At 44.0% G+C, this 25,193-nt stretch overlaps 1 protein-coding gene and 1 long non-coding RNA gene across 2 annotated transcripts in view; one reads left to right on the plus strand and one right to left on the minus strand.

Annotated features, from left to right (window-relative positions):
* The window catches only part of macf1a (microtubule actin crosslinking factor 1a), a 180,027-nt gene that overhangs the window by 30,000 nt on the left and 124,834 nt on the right, over positions 1–25,193 (plus strand). The window lies entirely within an intron of this gene.
* On the minus strand, positions 17,837–19,170 carry LOC311028027. Its single transcript, XR_014598673.1, has 3 exons — positions 18,874–19,170; positions 18,584–18,714; positions 17,837–18,202 (listed from the first exon to the last, which is right to left on the minus strand). It is a non-coding gene; the product is annotated as an uncharacterized lncRNA (long non-coding RNA).

The following is a 25,193-nucleotide window of genomic DNA, read 5'->3' on the forward strand; positions in this document are numbered from 1 at the left end:
TTATGTAATGAGAGCTGTGTAGACTGTTTGTAATTCAGTAAAATAAAACTGCTGCTATATATAAAATGCTGAAAACATCCACTGAATGAATAACTGCCTCTGCTAATATTAGAAGGAATGAATGCACTTCTTTATCTTGACTTCAGAGACTTAGACTGTTACAATCACCTCAGCTGACACGTTTCCTGAGGGGAAACTGTCTTTTCTGCTATGTTTAGGCAGCTTGTGGTTAGATACCTGCACCATAAGGATGAGTCCAGTCCGTCTCTTACCTCAGTGATGTTACTGATGGATGTCAGCTGAACGCCTCGTATAGGATGATCCAGGACAGTGACAGGTCTCCTCAAATCACAGAAAGTTCATTGGAAATATGAACTCACTGGATGAATGCAATCTTCTTACGATTTTAAACAATTCAAGTTGAATATTGTGATAACATAAATTGCAATATATTGTGATTTATTTATATAAATGAATTTCAAGGGTGGAAAGAAAATGAGGTCCTGTGCAAAAAGCCCACACAAAGTTAATTTGAGGTGGAAAAGTCTGCTCCCTTAATATAAATACAAACTTCAGACTGGAGTGCTGCTCAGCTGCGCTGCTGCAACCGGTGGTCAGAAGCTAACTTGTAGCAGTACTAAAGGATAATACAGCAGTCTCGACTTCGGGCTTACAGCTTAACCAAAGTTCCTTCGGTTTAATGTTCTGTTGTTGCAAAGGTTGCTAATCCGCTACTTGTTCTGTGCTGTCTAGGTTTATTTTGGCAGAAACACCCAAGTTCTATTTCCGTCAAGTCAAAAAACAAAGATGGTGTTTGTTCCTTCTCTCTGGGCCTGCCACTGTGCAGGCGGGTAGCAGACTTCAGGTGCATTATGGGTCGGAAGAAAGGCTGTAAAGTTTTAAACGCTGACACGAGGAGAACGCTTAGAATATTAATTTAAAGTTAAATTTAAAAATCCCTCTTTTTCTGTTCTATCAGATTAGTTTTTATTAACTCTAAACCCCTCTCATGACTGTAGACCAGTAAAAAGCTATAAAACGGTTGTTAATAAGCAGCTACATATTACACAGATCCTCCGGCAGGAAAACCTCACAGGAGTCGTCATCAGAGTACAAGTTTATTATGATGGTCCGAGGTCAGTATTTGAAAAAACAAATGCAAAATTACTTGAAGAATTTTAATAAGAACAATAACATTCCCTGGGATGTTTGATAAATACTCCTGCCCTCATGCCGTCATTCAAGGCCTCAGTAATTAATTAGTGTCCTGTATGCAGGCTAACGAGTTCTGGTGACGTCTTCAGATGTGTAACAGGACAGCATGACTTCATGAATGCCCTGCTCTCTTGTTCAAGCCGTACGTCCACTCCTACCATGACGAGTACAAATCCCACAGCCTTACATAGCAGGAACACTCTGTATACCAGCGCATAGCTGCAATATGTTCTACTCTACGGAGCCCTCTTTTCTTTTGCACCCTGTGGCGAGGTCAAAGGTCAAGCTCAGCTGCAGGACAGCTGATACAGTTCCAGTGTGAACTTGAACGTGAGTTGAAGGACGTTCTCGCTGTTCACTCCTCCATCCTGCTGTCAGGCTCACCAACATGTATGTAATCAGAGTCCGGTATTCTAGCTCTGCTGGACTCGGCTCTGGGCCCTCCCATCATACCTTTATAACCCCCGTATCGACTGCAGGGACTTTCCCCAGCGACAAGGGACCTTTTGAGGAACACATTGTGTTTCTACCGCGGGGACCAGGCTCTAAATACAGCTCCAGAGACGTCCTCCCCCCAATTAGGACAGGAACTTTCCGGGCAGATTATGCAGGGATGTCAGGACTCAGGAACAGCATTGATTGTGTTAATTAAAATCATCACTTCTTGGTGACGAATCTGCTACTCTAAATCCAGAAAATGGCACGGTGTTTTGGACCAGAGCCGTTGAACTCACCCCGCAGCTCCTCCGGAGACCCAGTTCTGCCATTCAGAACCTCTCCAAGGTCTCCAGGGGTTCGAGGTCGCAGCTTCCCGGCAGCGCTGCAGTGATTCAGTGCCCTGAAGTGGTGGAACTGGTTCCAGCCTGGTTGTCGCTCCGCTGGCTGCCTCGGAGCTCCGTGGAGTGGGTGGGTGTGCGAGCAGAGCCAGATCACAGCCCTGCACCGGGCGATTTCCCTTTCACTTTGTTCACATCAATAGAGACGGAGAAGCAGGGCCAAAGAGAGGGAGAGCGAAAAGGGGGGAGGAGGGGAGCAACAAAGGCCACGAGAAAGGAACATAGGGGAGCCGAGGAGGGGAGAGGAGGGCACCGAGTGGTGGCGTTTGTCCGAGGCCAATGAATGAAATCTTTATCTCTGACGCAGAGGAGACGAGGCTGCTTATACTGCGGTACTCCTGCTGCTTTCCCTCTCTTTCCTCTCTCTCCAGCCTTTACTGCATTTGTCTCCCTCTCTCTCTCTCTTCCATCCTCTCTGAACTCGGCCCCCTTGTGGAGGTCAGGGGACTCTTCCTCTCGGTCTGCCCTGGTTTGCTTTTCCTGACTGTTTGCTTCTGGACAAAACAGGAAATTACAAAAAATGTGTCATTTTTGATACGCCCATAACTTCCCGGCTCTCCTACTGGTTCTGAGAAGCTGAGTGTTGATTCAAAGTGCTGATACACTGCTGCTGATGCAGTAACTGTGGGCCAGTAGCAGGCTAAAACGGGATTTCAATGTCACCATGAATCTTTAAAGAAGAAAAAAGGAGTGGGTAGATATAGTAAACAACGTTTATGTTATGGAAAAATGTGTTAAAAATGTATTAATAATAAGATTAAAAAGATTTTGTAGACGTATCGAACGAATGACCCTGTAGTTTAACAAACCTCATTGACTTTTCTTTTCTTATAAATCTCCCCATGACATATTTTCATTGCTCGTGTTGATGATTTATCTGTCCCCCAAACGTTAAAAAGTTACTTCATTTTGAAGACTAAATTGCCCCTCTGCTGATGTATGTTTTGTAATTAAAAATAAAATAAGAAGAAATGAAATCCTATTTACGTCAGCACTATTCTGGTAAGATAAGCGTTGCCTGAGGAGGTCCTGTATTTATTTTCTGGGTGATTATGATGGGATAAGATTTCTGTCTTTCTGTCAGAAATGAAATGAGCAGCCCACTCACATAGACGTGCCTCCAGCTAGTTTTTGTGTGTTATTTCTTCCGTTTAAAAGTCAGCGTGCAGCTGAGAGACGGAAGGTTTCTGCCACAACGGTGCATTAATGTGAAATTCATTGTTGTTCTCCTCAGTCTTCATGCTTTTTGCAGAACTTCCTCGTCCGTGCAGGTCGACTAAATAAACTCTCTTCTGTGGGAACCCACTTGATGCCTGAATGACTGCAGTTAGAGCAGGTTCATTAGTATTACATAATGCACACTCCACAGCGTCTGAACCTGGGAAAGAACATTCCTGCTGCACTGAGTACAGCGGCTGTCCCATGTGATCCACAGTGACCTCTAGCTGAGGTCTTTGAGCCTTCACCACTATGGCATTCTGTCAATGTAGCAACTATTTTGGCAGGATAGTCATAACATAAAAAAATGTTAGTACATTAATAGGACTTTGCTTAGTACGCATCATTAGCGGTTTGCGACATCTGATGTCTCTCCTCCTCTTCCTGTTTTGCACTAAACAAACGATGGTGAACTGCACGTCTTTACAGCCACGAGATCCAGGAATGCAGGAAGGTGTTGTGAATGTAAACGTTGTCGTGAGGGCTGCTGACAGGAGGACGCAGTAGTGTGGAGGAATGCAGCCTGGCCTGATATGAGTTACCTAATCATTTTAACCTGTAATGTATAGGAATTCCACTGACGTCGAGAGAGAGAGAACAGAAGGAGGGAAAGAGGAGATTGGTTTGAAAAGGGAGGAGAGGTAGAAGAACAGAAGTGTGGAAAAGGAGAGATCCACTGAGCGGGAGGGAGAGGAAATGGAGGGAATGGATCCCAGAAGGGAGCTGGATAGCAGGAAGGACACAGGGAGCGAGAAGTTGAACAAAGGCCTATTTTTATAGCGTCCGCTTTGCAGCCGTATGCAGCTTTCTCCTCCTGCTTGTTATGTCTGAGAGTGAAAAGCATCCCTCGTGACTTACAGGCACGCCGACGCCGTGGTTTGACTTCATGCTACTTTCACACTAGCATGGTTTTGCCGCCACGCTGCACGTGGAATAAGCAGCGGAATCACCGCTGCAGGTGTTGGAATGCGGCCGCGTAGCTCCGTCTCTCATTCAGACTCCCGACGGTGAAACCGAAGCTACCAAACGCCTCCCGAGGCGCTCCGAGTATGAGCACAATTTCCTGTATGCCACATATATTAATACTGGGCTCGTCCTGCCCTGAACATTGTTCTCTCTCTGTGCTGGAAACTAACTTAGACAGCAGGATATTATAAATAAACTGACCTCTGCAGTTCCAAAAGTGTGAGAGGAGCATATTTAACTCGCTGAACTCTGCAACAGAAATGAACACTACATTGGTATTCATACTTTAAGTGATGTCATTTTGTTTTTGCTCATTTTGATGAGCAGCCTCTGGCACCCTTCCTCTGACACCACCAAGTGTTGTCACACGGCTTTGCATCGCACATGAAATAATGACGTTGTCACAAGCATTCAACGTGATGGCAAGCAAGACAGAAGCTGTTGGCTTTCTGCTGCAAAAAGAATGAACGCTCTAGCTGTTGTAGTTTGTATTTTTGATCCATTTTAACAGGATGATGCAAACGGTGATCGGTCCGTTTCTTTTAAAGGGTAAAGAAAGTGAATAATGCAGCAGAGATTTTAGCAGATTTTTACTTCCTAACTTGGGTCAGGCAGATCCTACACTTCCCATAATGCATATCACACGTGTCTTCCATTGGGCCTTACCTGCCTGATAAATAATCTATGGAAAACAGCACACTAACAGGTCGCTGATACAACAACACATAACACAGAGACATTCTGAAATGACACTTGGCATGTGTGACATAGATGATGATGATTCATGGATGCTGGCCATTTGGTTTGCAGCCAGATGATGTTGGAATGAGAAGCTTCCTTGTGCTCAAACAAGTGATGTGGATCTGTCCGAGTGTTTGAGAAGACGGGGGAGCTTAAGTGGAGGAGGTTCAAACAGGTGTGTGTGGCGAGCCCAAATTCCTCCTCACGCCTGGATACGAGCCAGCGGGACAACTGACGGATGCCCGACGCAGCCCTGAGTGAAGGCCAGTAGAGGGACCTATAGAGAAAGACGTGGCGATGATTGATGAAGCGGGTGTGGGTGAATGTGATATGCATGTTTCCCAGTTGTTGCAGTCTCTTGTAGCCCACCTGTCTCTGTCGGCACACCCAGTCTGCGTTATTCCTGCCGGTAGTTCCCCTCCTCGTTTACAACCTCTCTCACCCTTCTTTTCTCCTCCATATGAACAAAACCACAACCCGCTTCTACATACAGCAGCATATTATCTCCCCTTTAGTCGAGATGATTCACCCTCACCCAGTAACGTGTGTGTGTCTCCAAACACAGGAAGTGATGAGTCAAAAATGTTTCCCCAGCAGCAGCAGGTGTGTGTTTAATTCACAGGAAGCTTTGTGAGTTTCTCAATAAGTACCCTATTTTAGTCCTGTGCCTCTCTCAAGTATTCTTTTTACATCAAAAATCCCCGTCCTCTCTTCTGGAAAATGGTTTCACATGTTTGATGACTCATCCTGTTTACAAAAAATAACCCAATCAAATGGGACTTTGGGCGGATAGCTAGCCACACCAGTTATGTAAAACTGCATTTGTGCATCGAAGAGCAATACAGAGAGAAACCGGATGTTTGAATATTGGCGGGAAAGAAAATGTAATTTCCAAAACAATGTGGCCGAGATCTAATTAATTCAACGGATAGCTGATGTGTTACTTTATTCAGGATCACATTAGTTTGATACTTTTACAGAATGATCCTTGTTTTCAGTTTTTTTGCGAAGGATTTGATTTAAATCGCTCTTGTAAATGTTCACCGCAAATATTCCATTTCACTGTGAAATAAGTCACACTGTCGCGGCTGAAGAGGCTCCGACCTCCCACTGATGTCAATGCTCTGGTGTCTCAAACGACCAAGATGGCAGCCGTGGCTTCTATATCCTGGTGCGCTCGCCGTCTGCACGTAGCGGCTCCAGCTGTATTCCCCAGCTGCTTGCGGTCTCAGGGCGTGTCGGGGGGGGTCAGCTGGCTGCAGTCAGATCAGTATTTGCATGTTGTGCGTTTAGACTGACTGCTGTCACATTACAGGGTGTGGACGCCCGCTGATACTCCCTCCATAAAAAAGAGGATCTCTACCCGGCGGATGACACAGCGCCTTCTTGCTGGCTCACAGTGCAAACAGCTGCTTCCTAAAGTGTGACTCCAGAGTGGGATGGCTTTTTGAGAGAGGGGACTTCCAGGCTCTTTACTTGGTAGCTGAGATGTTAGCGGCATGCTGTTACCCACCACTGCAGGGTGTAACCAGGGTGGCAGAACTAAATACGGACAAATATCTCTCGATTATTGGCTGGTAACTTCATCTGCTTGACCAGAGAATCCTCTATTCTTGAAGTCCTTGCATTCGGCAGTGGCATAGTGACGGTGTTGGCTTTCTCTACCGGGCGTGACTGCTCCAATTTTCAGAATTAAATGATGGTGTCATGTTCTAATGCGTTGGATTTGACAGATGGATGGATGAAATTAGGAAATATTTATTCCAAAATAAACTTGTCGGCTGAAAAATACATCACATTTCTTCACTAAATGTGACTGATGGGGACTAAATGGATGCCATGCGTTCTGAGCCCTGTGTTCAGCTGCCATCCTCTCCCCCACAAGCATCCCATCCAGCCTGCCTCCTCTCTCCCCCTCACTCAGCCCGTCCATCCAGGGCCCTGCCTCTCCTCTGTCTCTCTCCAGCTGCATAGTTGATGAGTGGTTATTAATTACTCTCTCTAATGAAATGAGTGAGCTAACAGCTGGCCGCTAGCTGACAGTGCAGTCTCTCTGTGTGTGTGTTCATGGGGCACAAATCCTCTTTAAGCGTGACCAAAGTTAATGGTTTCTTTGGGTATCATTATGCTTTTTTAGATTATGTAATCATGTTGTACTCGTCCCACCTTCCTGAACAAGAGGAATGGTTGTGTTTCTAAAGAGCAGCGGTGTTAATCCCAGCCAGAGTGAGACTTCTAAGTGAGGGGGAAACGTAGTCATGTCTCCGGGTGTGTTTATTCCTTTCAGCAGCTCCTTCCTGCTACTGTTTAGGTATGTAGATGCTTTGATCATCACTTACTGCAGTTTCTGCCTGTACTTACTCTTCCATTTCCGTCTACAGTGTGTACTGTAGGGAACATTGTCTGCTCTCTTCCTATAAAGTGTGTCTGTGTATCACGATACAGGGGTTACTATTCAATATTTCACAATTTGTGATATTATGTCGCAATTATTTTGATATGGATAAAAGTTCATATTGTCCCAGGCCTAATCGTGTTTAAGCCATTCTCTCCTCTTAATGAAATATTCTTCATACATTGTATGAAATCTTTTCTTGTAGATGGGATGTTTAGTTTTGAAGATGTTTCCATATTGGCAGAGTGACGTCAGCAGTCAGCAGTAAAAGTTCTTGAGAGGATCTTTCTTGGTTTTCAAGTCAGCATTGATTGAGTCGTCGGCTAAAAAGCAGCCGTCCTCCATGAAATGTATTGATTTGTCTTTTTGGTAAGGATGGCCGCACATAAGGCAACATGAAAGTGATTCCCCGGGTCGGTCCGTTTGTGCTGACCGTGTTTCTTTAAAGCCTTTCATAAGTGATGAACGTGTGAATATTTAATAATGCAGCTCGGGAACTCCCAGAGACAGAAGAGTGTTCAGAGGAGGCGTCGCTCCAGTTTAGTCTTTTAGCTTTTAACGCTTGTAAAGAGAGATGGATGTGTTTTTAATGGGGGGCTGTGACTGGTGCGATTCACACTTACGACGATCGTATGTCTGTCAGACACGCGACCCCCCGGGTGGAGAGTCTCATCACATAATCATTCCACAGAGTGCAGATGAACTCATGAAATGTGAACATGATTCAAGATTTAAATAAAGTAATTTATCACACATTACAGTTAAAAAAGAAAAAAAAAGTCTCTGTCTGACCTGTCTGAACTCAAAGTATCCCACAATTCATCAAGAACTTTTATTTATTGATTAATTTGGGGGAAATATACTTATTGCTTCCACAATGATAAAGGCAGTGTATACCGCTCCTTTTGTTCTGACCTTTCACAATAAAAGCCCTAGACATATACATGGCATCACTGTTTACCAGGAGGGGTGAATATTATCATTTTTCGCAAGAAAATAGTGCTGCCTTGTATCTGTATTTGTGAATGTATTTAGTTCAGGATGACTCAGTGTGCTTCCCCTCCTGTTGGAAAGGAGTCACCCCAGTGTTGTGTCACGATAACATTAGCAAACATGCTCCTTATTCAGACTTCCCAAAAGGAGAACCTGACATTGCTCGGTGTTTTCTGTGACGCACGTAGACCAAGTGCTATATGTAGCTGTGCTGACTGTTAAACTGTGAATGAAGGACAAGTTTGTCCTGTCTGTCTCCTCTTAAACAACTGTGCATTTCAATCTAAAATGGGGCGCTCAGTACATCAGACAGGTGTCTGACTGTGTGTGTGGGTTTTGTACCGTACATGGGATTAGTGTACGTGACGATGTGTACTATAGGATGTATAATATAAGTTTATTACATACTTATAGTGACCAGAGGAAGACAATTGTGACAATTTCACATAAATGTTGAATAGGATAAAATAATGTGTGACATTTTAGACATGTATGGATGTAGACTGTAGTATGAGGTACTACTTTCTCTCTGCTTTGCTTTCCCCTCCCACTCAGCCTCCCTGATCGTTCACCCATTCCCACATCATCTACGCGTCGCCCACCTTGTCTTCTCTGCAGCTAGCCACTGTTATTCAGACCTGTTTGTGTGTTTGTGTGCTTTTTGAATGGTTTTATTTGAGAGCCACCTCCACATCGTGGTCCACCTCTGGTCTGCCTGTCTGCATCTCACACACACAGCGTATTTTACAACAACATTACAACGTGATTATTTAAGTCCAATGCACTTTGTTTACCCTTTTTTCCTCTTTTTCTTCCGTGTGAAATGTGACATCATGGAGTTCCTTTCTCTGTTTGTTCAGCCATTGTTGTTTGCTACTCCTGCTAGGTAATCTGTTTGTTCTGTTCCCAAAAAACAAACTGCTGTTGCTGGAAAACAAACAGATATGAATCACTGACATTAACCCTTCCACTGCTAAATACGACATCCTGCTGTCTTCCTCTCCCTCTTGCTGTCTTCCTCTCCCTCCTGCTGTCTTCCTCTCTCCCTCCTGCTGTCTTCCTCTCTCCTAAACTAAATAGGATGCTCACTAAATAAAGATGTCTCATCTGTGACACAATACAAATATTATGATTCCAGTATGTTTGAGTGCCATTTTAAAAGCTTTATGCATTTTTTGATCATTATCGTGATGATATTACGTATCATAATTATTTTGGCCAGGATAATTGTGTCAAGCACACTCTTTTCCAAAACTGAAACAAGTGGTTCTGTTTCCTAAATCTAACTTCCAGTGTTAACAGGAGTTTATTTTGAAAAGACCCCAGGCGTGTAACGAGCATATATTGACACTCGGTGACTGACGCGTGCAAAAAGTGACGCTAGAGGGGATCGTAGAGCTTCGGAGCTCCGAGCAAGCTGCATTATTTGACACATTGGTGGGAGAATGTGTTGCAATATCCAGCGTGGAAGCAGCAGATTAAGTAGTAAAACAGGCCTCCCATGAAAACGTCCCAGTTCATTAGTGGAACATGGAGGAGCTCCAGCCTGCAGCTGCCTCCATGGTGTAACTCATGTAATGGTTTGTGGGGGCGGACGTGTTCAGGCCTGTAGTGGATTTTTGGGCCAGCCCCTCCCTGCCATTGTGTGTTGAACACTACTTGTCATATTTTATCATCTCTTCCATAAACGCTGAATCAGAGGCATATATCCATTCAATGTAGTATTATTTACTATCAAAACATGATGCCACTACTTCCTTTTTTATTCTCTTTGTTTTGTTTCGAGGAGAATCGATGATAAAATGATCTTCACAGACTTGAAACGCGTGGGATCAAAAGCATCTGTGACATAACAAGGAGCCGATGTGTTGAGCTATCTGAGAAGATTCTTCTGCAGCTCACCATGAGACCAACAATATTTATGTCAACTTCTCTCATTGTTTCACAAGACCCTTTCTAATCGGACTCCAAATCGGCTTGGATGTTATAGTAGCAACAGGTTGGAAATGACACAACACGGACAATCCCGAGGTATTATATTAACGATCGATGACGGAGATTAAAAGAGAAGATGACGGGAAAATAATCCCAGTGTGGTCAGAAACGCTACGCACGGTAAAACAAAGGCTGGGAATCACTTTCATCTGGTGCCTGTTGTGATGGGACAAATCAGGTGATACGGCTTGGACAAGGACACACACACACACACACACACACACACACACACACACACACACACACACACACACACACAGTGTCAACGAGGGAGTCAGTTCAGACATGAAAGGACAAGAGGTTCCTTTTTAAATTGCCCTCACAAGATTGGAGATTAACAGGCCTTCACATTAACTGTGTGTGTGTGTGTGTGTGTGTGTGTGTGTGTGTGTGTGTGTGTGTGTGTGTGTGTGTGTGTGTGTGTGTGTGTGTGTGTGTGTGTGTGTGTGTGTGTAATGATGTGTTTATATAGTCAATGGTGGCAGAAATACTTATTTCTTTCACTAGAGTAAAATTACAAAATCCAACTGTAATCCTGATCAGGTTCTTAATCCAGATGCAGATAGTTTGTAAAAGAAAAAAAAGTTTTCTCTTGCATTTCTGCTTGACTGAACAAATTGTCCCTTGATTTCCAGATGTTGTTTTTCCTCACACTGCTCCGCTGTGCTTACTTGTGTTGAATAATGCCAGCTTTATTGCTTTATTTGGTTTTTAAATAGGTCTTCATGTCACTTCTAGTCACGATTTAGAGGTCTTTGGCGTTTTGAAGATTTTTAACAAGCTGAACTCCACGTTATGTTTTGTGCTTCGTCACTGTTTCTTTCTTTCTGCTCAAGCTGACCTACATGCATCTCCAGAAAACTCTTTTTCCTCCCTCCATTCTTAGAAAATGAGCTATGACTTAACTTCTGTGTGTTTCGGTCCATTTGTCACACTCTCATGACAGCGCTTCCAACCAAACTCACTTCTCTGCCTTTCCCTGATGAATGCTCCTTTGTTTCCTGTGTGTCTCTGTTCGCTCCCAGAGATCAGAGGCCTTTCACCTCCAAACCCTCAGACACATCACAATTCTGTCCACGCGTCCGTCCAACCTGTCCGTCCCTCATCTTTGTCTTCTTCTCACATTGAGCAACTTCCCAGACATTAAAGGAAACCTCACTTAGACTGAGACTCGCCGTTCTCCAGAGAGACAATTTGCTATGAAGCACATCAAAAGATATGAAACCCTGAAGTCTGGCCTCCTTCTGTGATTTCTGCTTGTTTCAACAGAGACTCAGAAAGATGCTGCAAGTTCAAGTGCATAACGTTAAAAAAAAAAAAAGCACACCGTCTCCGTATATATGAGCTTCTCATGTAAAGAAAGGGCAATGATGCCATTGCATTCTGGGTAGTGGTCACCATGTTTTCGGATACCCTTCGTTGTTTACATGCATTCATTCATTTTCAGCCAATCTAACCGAGTGTCTCTTTTTCTTTTTTTTCTTCCATGTTGCTGCTGCTGTTTCTGCTGACTTCCTCCAACAAAGGTAAATACATCCAATTCTCCTCCTCCTCTAAAAAATGTTCCTCTTTGCTGAAACTGCTGGTCGTGTGAGCTTTTTACCCTTTATTTCTTTCGGGAGAAATCTGAGAATTTCCATCCTCTTTGAGTCCAGTTCCGGCCGGAGACACTTGAGATGAAACTTGCTTTACATGGACAACAGGAATGCATCTTGTGCAACTGTTGTTCTGCTTTTGCTGTCTGGAAGTGTGTCTTCCCCAAACACTCTGTTTCCCAGTACAATATTTCCCAGTGCACTGACACTCTGTTGTGGTTTAGTTGTTAAAGTTAACTGTTAGAACCTCTGGACCAGTTTACAGTGCACTCCTGTGTCCTGCTCCTTTTTTAATCCTTGTGTAAAAGGTGGGAAAACACATGGGCCGTCGCTACGGTAACCAGTCACACCACCACCAACCTCTGCCCGGTGTGTGTGTGTGTGTGTGTGTGCCCAGTGTGTGTTCTCAGTGTGTGTCCAGGGTTGCCTTTGCTGCCGTTGACAGGGTTCGTGTGAAAGAGGAGAATCAGGGGTGCGTTCAGGATCGCCGAACACTTTTCAACATTTTAGTTTTTTTCTCAACTTGAAAGAGCTCTTGAATAGAGCGAGGGTGTTTGAACTGCACCGTTTCTCTGTCTGCTCAGGGGTTTCTAGTTTGTAGTGTAGTTGTCACATGAAGTGTGTGTGTGTGTGTGTTCAGTTCAAATCCCCGTGAGTCAGTGTCATGTGTGTGAGGAAACAGATTAATGGAGGCAAATTGAAAGCTATCGCCCTTTGAACTTTGTGGGTCAGGTCATTAACTGAGGTCATCTCAAATCCCTCTGGAACACACACACATGCGCGCACACACACACACTTGATTGATCCACTGCCCTCCCATTGATCAGTAATTAGTCTTTTGTTAAACAGAAATCATCCTGATCTCATGTCCGTCAGCAGCCAGTCAGCTCCTCCACCGAGTTAGTGCAGCGTTGTGTTTGTGGACCAGTGATGAGGAACGTCTGGCTGTGTGTGTTTGTCTGTGAATGTGTATTTGTTATGTCTGAGGTAGAGAGAGAGATCAAAGAGAGGTTTGTTTCACGGAAAAGGACCTTTTGAATGCAACAGCCAAATAAAATTGATATTTGGAAACATTGTTAAATGGGAGATACATTTTTTTTCATGAAGGATCATAAACAAATTGCAAATGTAACTTCTACCTAAAAAAACTAAATTGTGTATCATTTGCAACAAAGAGACAAAGTGCTAACTTTTTTAATTATTAGCTCAAAATGAAAAGTCGTACATCCTTCAGTTAATTCACAGCTTCGCATCACTTCTCGTCTACGTCTACAGCTGCAGACTGATGAAATCTCTCCTCCACATTTTCCTGGTGTGAATTGAAGCAGTGGTCCGTTTACATTTCCTAATCCGACTCCTGATGTAAATTCCCTTGTTATGTGGAGAGAGACATTCAGTGCTCCCACCATTTACACCACTTACGTGTCTTACAAGTGGCCCTGAAGTGTTTGGACAACTTGCCGACAACCTGCTGGTTGCCATGGCACCAGACCTCATCTGGCCTAATCTGCCCTTTTGGTGTGCATTTGTCTCCGTTACATGTTGAACACCAGCTAATTATTTCCAACGTGGTGTTTAACTTTTCACCAGGTAGAATACAAGAGAGGATGTAAATTATACATTATTTTTATACAATCAAATAGAATATTTTATTGATTAACTGACTGATTGTGGTTCATTTTTATATTTTAACCCTGAAGAACCCACAGTGACACAGTTTTCACAAACATTTAAAATACTTAGAATGTTTCTTCTAAACTCATGAAGTCCATAAGTGACACAAACGTGCACAAAAAGTAAGTTTCAACCCATTTAACAATACTGGCTTCTTATGGGTTAATGCATCAAGCATTCGTCTGGTGCTCACACTATGAATGGAGTAGTTCCTGCTTTTCTTTCTTTCATGATTGTAATTTGAATACATTTGTTTTCAAATACAAAACAATGGATTACAGAAAATGACGTTACGCTGCATTTAATGTTTACAGTAGGCAGGCTCATGATGACTTCCACAAATTTACAGTAAAAATGAGGGAGGTGAGCGCAGAGGCTGAAATATTTACATTAATAACACACATGAGATGATCTACCAGCATAGAGACCAAGGCTGTGCAGCAAAACTATGAAAAACAGAGGAAAGTGGGTGTTGGAGAGGCCTCTGCTTGTCTGCTGCTCTGTAATCTGCTCCAGTATGTTGATCCAGGAGGCAGCTGAAAGTGTCACACACACACACACACACACACACACACACACAATGTAAGGCTGACTGCATGACAAATGTGTGACAGTCAAACATTCCCGTACAAACTGCAGCTTCAACATACCATGCTGCATTGGAAAAAAAAAAAAAAAAAAGCACAGCTGAGTAATAAAAACACGCCTACTTTTTTTTTTCTAATTTCCTTCTCTGACACTCGCACACACACTCAGTCGCTCTAGACGCAACACATGTTTCTGGCTGTGGCAGTGACATCACCCGCCTTGTGGTCAAAGTCCAGTTCCTCTATCCGGCTTAGAGCTGCGAACACGCCGCCACGCTCGGAGCTCCCGTAACCGCCGACACACACGGGCTCGGCAACAGAAGACCGGTAGGAAGAAGGCAATAAGCGAGTCAGAGATGAGAGATTATCTACGTGATTAAGGATTCCTCGACAGCCTGGATCCTGAGGGGAGCACCGATCGACTGCAGCCTCCTCCCTCCTCCTCCTCCTCCTCCCTCCTCCTCCACCTCCTCCTCCCTTCTTTCTTGTTCTCACCTTTTCTAACCACCCCACTTGTTTTCATTTCCTCTTGGTTTTACCTTTTCTCCCCGTTTACCGCCATTTCTTACCAGTTTCCTGTGCTGTCTCCTCTACTTTTATTGAATAATTTCTCTCCGTTCGTTTCTCCGTCCCCCGCTCTCTTCCTCTCTCTTTTCTCCGGGAGGGAGGGATGAGCTCCACGGCTGCTTACAGACAGTTCCTCCAGGACCTGGAGGAGAAAAGAGGTCGGTGCCCACTTCCACCCTGTCACCTGTCATTTACAAGTATCTGTGGAGCCTGTGATCATGATAGAAACTCCAACTACACTCTCTTTATGAGCACTTTCAGGGTGTTTTATAAGGCTCTTTACATCTGTGTTTGGAGGGCTGAGGTGAGATCAGGAGAGCGACATGTTGCACGTGTCGCACCAATGTTGTGAATCAGAAACCCAAGCGATGGGTTGGGCTGTTTAAATAGCAGGCGTCATACCTGCTCTTCAGGGAGCAGCGAGATAGTGGAGTGTGTGTGGGCAGTGCTTTCACTCACACAGCTTTATGAACTCACTGACGAACACAGAAATGATTTCTTGGCTCCTATCTGTGTGTAACCTTGCTGTACCGTTCTGTGGCGTACATTCAGGTGGACTGTCTGTTTACCGTACGCCGTCCAGATACGACGTGGGTCAGTCGAAGGGCGGACGGCTAACAGCTAACACTGGTGTCTGCTTGGACATTTAGCATGATATCATTAGCTTCAGAGGCTAACTGTCACATGCTGCTTGTTGTTTGTATTCGCGTTGGTCGTGGTGTTAAAGTAAAACATTTCCAGAGTATCTATTGTGATGTATTTCTGGGTGAAACATGATAGATCGGGGACGTATCGCTGGGAGGAATTTCATGACCTTCTCTAACTCTGTGGCGCTAAAAGTTTCATATTGATTGATTAATGGATGTTATTGGTTGAAATTTTTTGCTACAAGCTGTAAGCACACTTCATATTTAGTTTTCCAGGAAGTAGAAAATATTGGATTTATGATTTTCTCGCACATATTGTTAAACAGTTGCACAATATGACCGGGGGTGTAATCAAAGAGAAAGCGTTAACGAGGACTTTAATGTGTCTTTATTGTCATCAACGACACTTGAGCCGAGCAGACGCCGGCGAGAAATCGGACACGTGAAACGCAACACTCGCAAAGGGAGAAGACGACAGCAGGGTGGTGTGTTGGAGGGTCAGGTGGCGTCCGGGAGTCGGGCAGAGATGCTTTCGCCTCAGCAGCTGTTGTCACCACAGTCAGCCGGGCGTAGCGGGAACCAGCTTTTACATATTTAAAGCACAAAACCAGCTCTCGTTTTCTATATTCTGGGCTTGTGTGTAATGTATTTGCTTGTGGTCACCGGAATACAATATGAGTTTGGTCTCCAAAGCTTCAGTTTGGAACAAGAGATAAACAATGATTGCACCACCATGTATGATTTATAGAATGTGGTTTAGTTAGTGAAGTTTATTTCAGGGGAATAAATCATTCTAATCAGCTAATAAGAAAGAAGCAGTGGAGTTTCTTATGTGATTGACACTGAGATTAGCACAGCTACTGTAACTTTCTCACAACAGCTGTTGATTTCTTTTGGGAGGAAATACTGTAAATCTTTATTTTTTGATTGTTTTCACTGAAAAAAGATGTCTCCTATCTGTGAGCCATAAAACTGAGGAAAAGTGATCCAGTATGTTTTGGTTGCATTTTAAGAGTTGTAAATATATGTTGATGGTCTTCATGATAATATTGAGGAATCACAACTATTTTGGCGGGACAACCTCCACATGAAATTATGACATCGTCCCATGCCTCCTCTTCATACATGTCGGGGTGTGAGGTGATGCAGGTGTCCATTGTTTTACCATAAATGAGATGCGGACCCTCGATTTGGTCTGTTTCTCTAATTTAAGGCCTCTGAGAAACCTCTCTGCATTCATCCCACTGTCCTGCTTTGTTCAAATTTAGACTCTTTTGTCTCGAAGTGTATCTATGGCCGTGGCTACACCTGCTGCTACTTGTGGTTTGGTGATATTATGTGGCACAGCCCCCCCCTGGTCCCCCGTCCCCCCTCGTCCAACAGCTGCTCCATCTGAGGCTTCACACCAGTAGACGTTTAAGTCGACGACAATCTCCTTTAACCCCTTTGACTTACAGTCGAGCTTCCTCTTTAAAAGCCAAAATGTCCTCGCTAATGTAATTAATTGATCACACACTGAGCGAAAACACAAACACATTAAACCACTTTTATGATTCAAAGTATTGCATCATTTTTACAAAAAGCAACTTTGCACTTATCCCCCTCCTTTTAATGGGAAGGACTTCAAAGTGAGTGTTGTTGTAATGAAGTTCTTATCGTCCAGCTGGCGTACTTCTAGATCACCATGCTTCAGATTAACTGGAATAGCACCATCGACTCTAATATTGGTCTCCCCGCGGGGGCTGCAACCCCTCCACCATCTGCATCCACTCCCCTCCTTCAGGATTAACCTCAGCGAGGGGCCCCGCAGCCTGCTACACCTTTTGAAATGAAATAACAAGTGTCCTTCTCCGGGGCCGCCCTTTGTTTGTCCCAATGCGTTCATGTGGCGTCACCTGCCACGGGAGAGTAATGATCCGACAAATATCCGTGAATGGGCGTGAGGCTGTCAGCTCCATAAAGCACTCGCTCTCTCTCTACCTGGTCACCGCGGTCACATGACGTGTGCTGCCACCTCTCAGGCTGCGTTCATGTCCCCTTCAATATGTCCTTTCTTTCCCCTCGCTGACTTTTCTGTGTACCTTTGTGTGTTTCTGTGTCAATGCCCCCTGTGCTAACAGCAGGCTCGTGTTTTCAAGTTCATGAACCAAGGACTCGGCTTTGTTTTCTGGCTTGGCGGTTAAAACGCTGCTGATTAATGAACCACCAAGTCAACCACCACACCAGAAAGTTAATCCAACAACTATTATGATCAATTATTAAGTTATTTGTCAAGAAAGGGCGAGAGATTCGGAGCCTAAAGCTTCTCATACATGGTGTTTTTTATTTTTATATGATTACAAATGAAATGTTTTTAGACTGTTGCTCTGGAAAAAAAGCTTTTTCCTCTCACTTGTGATGATCCACGATAAAATCCTATATCGTCCCATCCCTAGTGCCTCTGTATGATCTTTGACTATATGAATGGAGAAGATGGTGGGTGTGTGTGTGTGTCAGTGAGTCATCCATTGAAGGGGAGTATATTTACTTAGTATTCTTTCAACATGAGTTCCTCTGGCTGTTTATAGCCGCTGTGACGACGGCCAGCTTTGAATCATTCTGTAATGTTTCCTATTAAGAATGTGACTCGGGGAACCCGTGCGGGTCAGGTGACCAGAGTACTTGAGTCCGACCTGGACTACTTGCCATGCGGTGCAGACAGTCCGGTAGTGGACCCAACCCTCCGCCATCATACAGGAGGCCTTTTGTTTTCAGGAGCTCACACCAGCCGCTCCTAGCCGGTGAAAACAGTAGAAAACAGTAAGCCGCCATGTGTGGCTCATTTTCTAATAATCCAGCCTCACGAGTGGTTTTTGACTTTGTTGTTTAACCTAACATTAACTTCATTGTTGTCACTGCCGTCATGAGATTGTCATGGGTATAAAGTGGTGTTAGCAGCGGATTTACTTGGATTGGAGGGGATAAATATGCGCACATTACACATTATTTGACTTTGTTCTTTGCCGTCTCAACTGTTCTGCTTTCTAACTGGTACTGATGTGACGTTGTCGTCCCCCCCCAGTGCTATGAAAATGACCTTAATGAGAGGAATGTGCCTGGGCATGTGTGTCTCTAAGGAGGGGGCGGGGTTAGTATGAAGTGTGTAAGTAATCACCTTGTTTGGATGGTAGTTTACTGTAAGGCAGGTAAGGTGGGATGTCTGGCTGATGAGCACATGTGCTCTGGGAGCCAATGGAGGAGAGGGCAGCAGGAGGACCAGGTCGCTGTGTTTCAGTGTGGGTCGACCTGCTGAACACTTCGTTAGGGTCACTTAGCCTTGAATACCATATCCCCCACCAGCATTTTAATCCTGATGCCACTCAGTGACGATCCCTGACTGATACACAATGACACATGTGCTATACACACACACACACACACACTTAATCTTCCAATAATACACACGTCTCTTATCCAGTACGTTTGATACGGCAGGTCAGGCTGGTGATCGGCCGTGGGCGGTCATCTTTTCAAGGTCAATCAACCCCCACACTTCCTTTATCAGTGTAGATGAGTGTATTCTGTCATATGATATAAGCGCTGCAGTAATAAACACGAAAAACAAAACAAATTAAGACAATAATTGAGTGGAATTCATGAGAGCTTCTGGCCTCAGCATTATACATGTTGAAAAAAAGTAATTTGGTTGATCATTGACCATAAAGTATCAGATAATTGTAAACAATTTTCTGGAGTCATAAGTGAGTTCTTTACATTCTTTATTTTTTGTTTGACCAACAGTCATTTGTGCTCGATAAATACTATAATGAATCATTTGAATTAATCAGCTACACATTGAGCTTTAGTTTGATGCCCACACACACACACACACACACACACACACCTCGTCTGCCACTGTCCTCTAAGGCCGCTACTATAAACCTCAGATCAACTGCTGGTTTCATGCGAGGCATGAGCATCCTCCTCCTTCCCTGAGTTCCATCTCCATTACAGCATCTGGATCTGAATCCAGTGTTAAACCACAACAACCCTAAATAGTCACAAAACACTCTGATGTGACTGCCCCCCTCCACATGTGAAAGAAGTCAGCGGTTTGTGTGGATACTCTGTCGGCCACATTCCTTATTTTATCTGATGTAGTTTATGCTGGAAAAACATTATCTCGACTGCTTCAGTTACTACTAATGGCTTTACCGGATTCTGGATGTTAAACCACTGTAGCCAGAAAAATGGATGTTGGATTGCAGTGTTTCTTTTTTATATTTCCACATAACTTCTCAGTGAGGGAGATGAATCACAAAACCACTAATTGTGTTACTAAAATACCAAAACCCCTGTAGCCTAAAGCTCTCATGTTGGCCAAATGTTAGAAGTTTTGAGCACAGATGACAGATGAACAGATGAAACTGAAAAATCATCCAGACCTGCCCGACACAAACTTTTGTTGCTTTTTAGACAGACACCAATCTCCGGGTCTGACAGAGAAACCAACGCTGAAGTGCCTTACACTTGTATTCTCTCCGCTGACCATCAGGGGGCGACTCCTCCAGTTGAAAAAGAAGTCTGATTGTAGAGAAGGCTATAGTTAGCCGAATTGGTGCTTTGAAGTACAGTCGGCAAAAATGTGGAACTTCTTCAAGCTTCAAAGCGTCCGTCCGCTCACAAAGCAAATGGGCGGCGTCCATGGCAACGCCATCCACTTAACTCTAAAAGCCTGTTAATGCAAGCCTGTCAAATAATCTGTTCTGACTGGTGCTGAGAGAACAACGTGTTACTTCACAAACCAGTAGTAGCGTTGCATTGTTTTATATCACAAGCAGACGAGTCGGCCGTCTGAGCTTCAAAGCCTGTTGATCAGGTTACATAAACGTCTGGAGGCTGTTTGTTTCCACGTTAGCCTGAGACCGGCTCGGCGTTACCGCAGCAACCTGCATCTGACCCGACAGGACAAACATCAGGAGCTCTAGCAGTTATTATTTCAACATTACACCATCACAGTGGGCCTCACCTACATACATGAATGTAATGCGACAGCATAATTAAGCCACCATCTTTATTTAGTATTCTGTGTCACATCCTCGGTGAACTCTCCACAGAGACGCCGGCCTCGCCTGCTGAAACCCAGCAGCACCGACGTGCACACATTCTGTCCCACTCGTCAAATACTGTGGCAGGCTCAACGATCGCACGGGGGAAGATGAGGCAGAACCTTTACGGCACTAAAGCACGCTTTAGAAGTAACAATGATATATCCGGATGTCCAATGGTATCCATTAAACGGCAGCTTAATAGTGTGCTTCAGATGCCATTCTTTGAAATAGCTGTCGGGAGATGTGACCTGAATGTGTAATGGAGAAAAACGAATGAATGGGCGACGTTACTAAATGAGCTTTTCTATGGGCTGCTGAGAGGAGTTGTATTAGGATGATTAATGGAGCACATATGTGGGTTTTCTGAGTCTTACAGCCGCTATTAAGCCATTTTAGTGTTTTGCTGTCTAGGGCCAAAGAGAGGGAGACCTCACACATCAAATATTCTATTTATTCCATCCATTAATCTTGTTATCAGATAAAATTGGCTTCCCTTTAATTTAACTTTTAAATTTTTACATTAATTACATACAAGAATATTGTCCTTTTCATCTTTTTGTGACAGTCCGTGGTGGTTATTTGCCTCAAACACAGAATTCAAATAATTAAATTACTGTGTTTTTACTTTTTTTTAAATATTTGCTTTGATTCTAAAATGAAGCAAAGACCTTGTATCGATGATTTTTATTATTCGAGGAATAGTTTCAGTCCTACTCATTATGAATAACCATGTTATAAGTTTATTCTCATATATTTGTTACCTTTTTTAGGGTTTCGTTTTGCTGACAGAATCAGATCTCAAACCTCGTAAAGCAACAGGTGGCACCGACATGGAAGCTCCCCTCATCTTTGACCGTTTTTGTTGTCGTTGGTGTCCCTGCTGCAGAGTCACAAACAGCCTCACATGTGTCCCGCCACACAGATGTTTACAGCACGATAAGCGCTCTCTCGTGTTTATCAGCATCATGCCAGTCGGGGAGCGGCCTCGCCGTCGTCTCACTGGCACATCTTAAGTGTTTACAGTCAAACCTGTGCAAGTGTGTGACAACCGTTATTATTTCAGACCCCTCAGAAACCATGGATGCTGCTGTAGCGCCCCCTATGGGATAGATGTATCCATTAGTTGAAGTATTCTGGTCAAAGGAAACACTAAAGGTTTATTGCAGGACCATGAGAGCATTATACATGTTATCACCATCTCTCCCCTCATATCTTACATATTCTGGCCTTAACCTTCACTCTGACAAGACTATAATCACACAGGATATTTTGTGCATGTAATGACTGTGTGTGTGTCTTAATGAGAGCTGTGTGACACTGTGGCTGCAGGCTGAATGTGAGGGAGAAAAGGGGGGAAAAGGAGCAAGACTGAAGGGAAATAAGGTGATCAAGGTTTTACCTTCTCGGAGGAGCAGTGAGGATGGGAACAGCACAGCAGCGTTGTGGTCTTAAAGAGTTGTTACCTGCGTCTACTTAATATTTGTTTGTGTGAACCCTCGTCTGAAATTAAATGTTAATAACAAACTAACTCAAACTAACTTTTTATTTATCTTCGTTTTCCATATCCACACATATCCAGTCTTTATGGTAAGCTTCATATTTACCGTACTGTACTGGACATGACAGCCGTGTCGATGTTCTCAGTCAACTCTCGACAGGAAAGCAAAAGTTGAAAACTAGATTGGCGAGTCGTCTCCTCCTGTCAGTAAATACCACTTTTACAGCCATTACATTTCATAATGATGGTGTATGTCCACAATGAAGACTTGAAGGGAGGTGAGAGAACAATGTACCTGAGTTGGCCACGCCCCCATCAACACACCCAACGTCCATTGGCTGCTCATTCAACGCTTGAATTCCTTTAACGTCGAGGCACAACGCAGAGCCGTCAGAGTCACAGTTTACATAGTTTCACATTGTTTTCTGTTCTGCCATCGCTGTGGTATCAGAAATATTCTAACTGGAGGTCCATCCTCCACTGAAGGAATGAAGATGATCTCATGGCCAGAGATGTCATTAGCTCGCTCACCCGGAGATAATAATTTCGTGCTGCCAAATTGTCCCGTGGAGCTGGTCGATGAATTCCTCTTCCCTCCCTGATTAAGATGCTTTAGAGGAAAGGTTGCTTGACGTGTTCCTCGCTGCTATTGTGGCCAGTAATTTGGTTTACCCACATTTTATTCCTGATTTTGTTTCCCTGAGTGAATGCAGGTCGGCTTAAATGGATGTGACTCGGCTCTCTGCAGCAATAGTCCCTTTGTCCTTGTTCACTGCGGGTCATTTACCTGGCCTGAATATTATGCTTTATCAGCGTTTATCACATCCACATAGCCTGTGACCATGTAAATGTATCCTCATCTAACTAATCATGCCGTGCTGCTGTAAAACTGTAGAGAAACAATTTTGTGTGTCAAAACAGTTTGTTGTGTTAATGATTTATGACTTCTGGAATTGGGAATGAGACGCGCAATAGATAAGGGTCTATTTTTAGCTGAGTATAGATCCTGTGTCCAAGACAACTGATGAAGGTCTGCGGGCCGAAAATGCTGTTTTGATTAATATTAACTTAAGTAATGATAACGTATATATATCCCAACTGGATGTACAAAGAAAACACTATTTAATTCATCTTTCTGCTTCTGTTTTCTGTGATCGTACTGGATTTATTTTAACCTTAGGGTGCCAAATTGGGACAGCATCTTATTTATAGTGTCTAAGAGCTTATAGATCTATACTATTTAAATATGATGGTTTGTCCCGGAGGGGGAACATTTCTTAGCTCATCTCAGTTGTCAGAACTGAAATTCAGCACCATTACCTCCACATTGACACTGACCAGGTTTCACTATTGCTGCTTTGTACGCGTTGTGAAGTCACATTGTGTGCTAATGTGCTAATGACAAACATTACAGAACACCTCTGCTATCTCCTTTTACCTGCACCGTGTGAAGTCCTGCTGTGCTCCTCCACTACCGTCTGCTTCCTGTTTACTTCCCGTTGTCCCCGAACTCCCATCAGGCCCTGCGGGCTCCACCTTGAAGGTCTCCGCTGGCACCAGGGGAGACGGGGGGCATTGTGGGAAGCGTAGTGATATCTCTGTGTGATACCAAAACTGCTGCTGCTGTAGGAATTTAAACCTCCATCTTCGCTTTGGCCCTCAGGTTTATTTCCAGGATAAAAGCGGTTTTACTTCCATTTATTTTTAGAGCTTTTGAAGTCTGAGCGAGCTGTGACGCTGGAAGTGAACACAGGGGTTTCTCTTCATCCCGTCCATCTGAGTGTGTGTGTGTTTCTGTGTGTGTGGCTGTGGACAAGCTCAGACCATCTGAACAGAGTTTACACAGGCTGTGTGTTGAGGGTGGTGCTATGGAGGAAGCCTTTATTTGTGGTTGTGTGTGGATCTAGGTAAATGAGTTGTGTCCGTCTGCATTCTGGGCTTTGTGATTGTGGACTTCACTTTGCATATGACCTATTCTTTATATTCTCTTCCTCTTTTTGTTGTTTCAGCGTCACCAGTTCACTATTTTACTCTCACTTGTTTGATTGTTGAGGGCTGATGCTTCCATCTGTTAGTTTTCATGTCAGGGTTATTGTTTGTGTTTCTTGAAGGTCTTGTGTCCACGAGTAATGTTGTTGAAGCCCAGAGGGCCAGCAGTCAACAGGAGCACTAACAGTCAGAATATCCTTCAGCCCATGAAAATCTTCCATCAACACTTCTGTCATAAAACACTTAGACTAAGACTAACAAGGACGTCTACTTGACTTCTTCTCTGTTTGATGTTAGTCCATTCTTACTCCAACACGTCTCTTTATTTTCCCACAACAGTCTGACCTCTCCTGTCGTCCGTTATTTCCCTCCCTCGCCTCACACCTCTCCTCTCCTCTCCTACCTCACCCAGCCGCCTGTTACGTACCCATTTACCAAAACCACGCTTTTTCCACAACACGCTCAAATACCGGTCTTGAACTCATCACTGTATGAGCTCATTAAAAAGGGATTACTGTCCCTTCACGTAACGGGACTAGGTTGTAACATACCTGACTCTCTAATGAACCTGTACAATGTGGAGTAATTAACTTCCCAAGTTGTTGTGCCCATTGGGCACCGTTCCCGTCCCGTCCACATTCACATGCTGCCTCCGGGCTCACCGAGGTACGCTCATTCATTTGTGTGTGTGTGTGTGTGTGTGTGTGTGTGTGTGTGTGTGTGTGTGTGTGTGTGTGTGTGTGTGTGTGTGTGTGTGTGTGTGTGTGTGTGTGTGTGTGTGTGTGTGTGTGTGTGTGTGTGTGTGTGTGTGTGTGTGTGTGTGTGTGTGTGTGTGTGAACATGGTGAAAAGGTCTTAGCTGAGCAACACAGGGCCATTAGTGAGAGGGGAGAGAGAAGCTTCAGACTCTCTCTGATGTACGATCCCTCCTCTTGTTTCATGGTCAGTCCTGGTGGTCTGTGTGTTTCTCTGTGACGTGAACACACACACACACACACACACACACACACACACAGTCCACATAAATCCCTCCTGCCCGTTTCTAACACACGCAATTATGTGCAAATAAAGACAAATGCACAGAAGCCTTTTAGACGCATGAAACCAAAGTAAAAGTCTTCCCTGAGTGAGTAGGGATTATTTTTATGGCTTGTCGAGGCTACTTGGTACATTTAATAGCTGTTCTCA

Source organism: Eutrigla gurnardus, assembly GCF_963514095.1.
Source record: "Eutrigla gurnardus genome assembly, chromosome: 17".
Taxonomy (NCBI): Eukaryota; Metazoa; Chordata; class Actinopteri; order Perciformes; family Triglidae; genus Eutrigla; species Eutrigla gurnardus.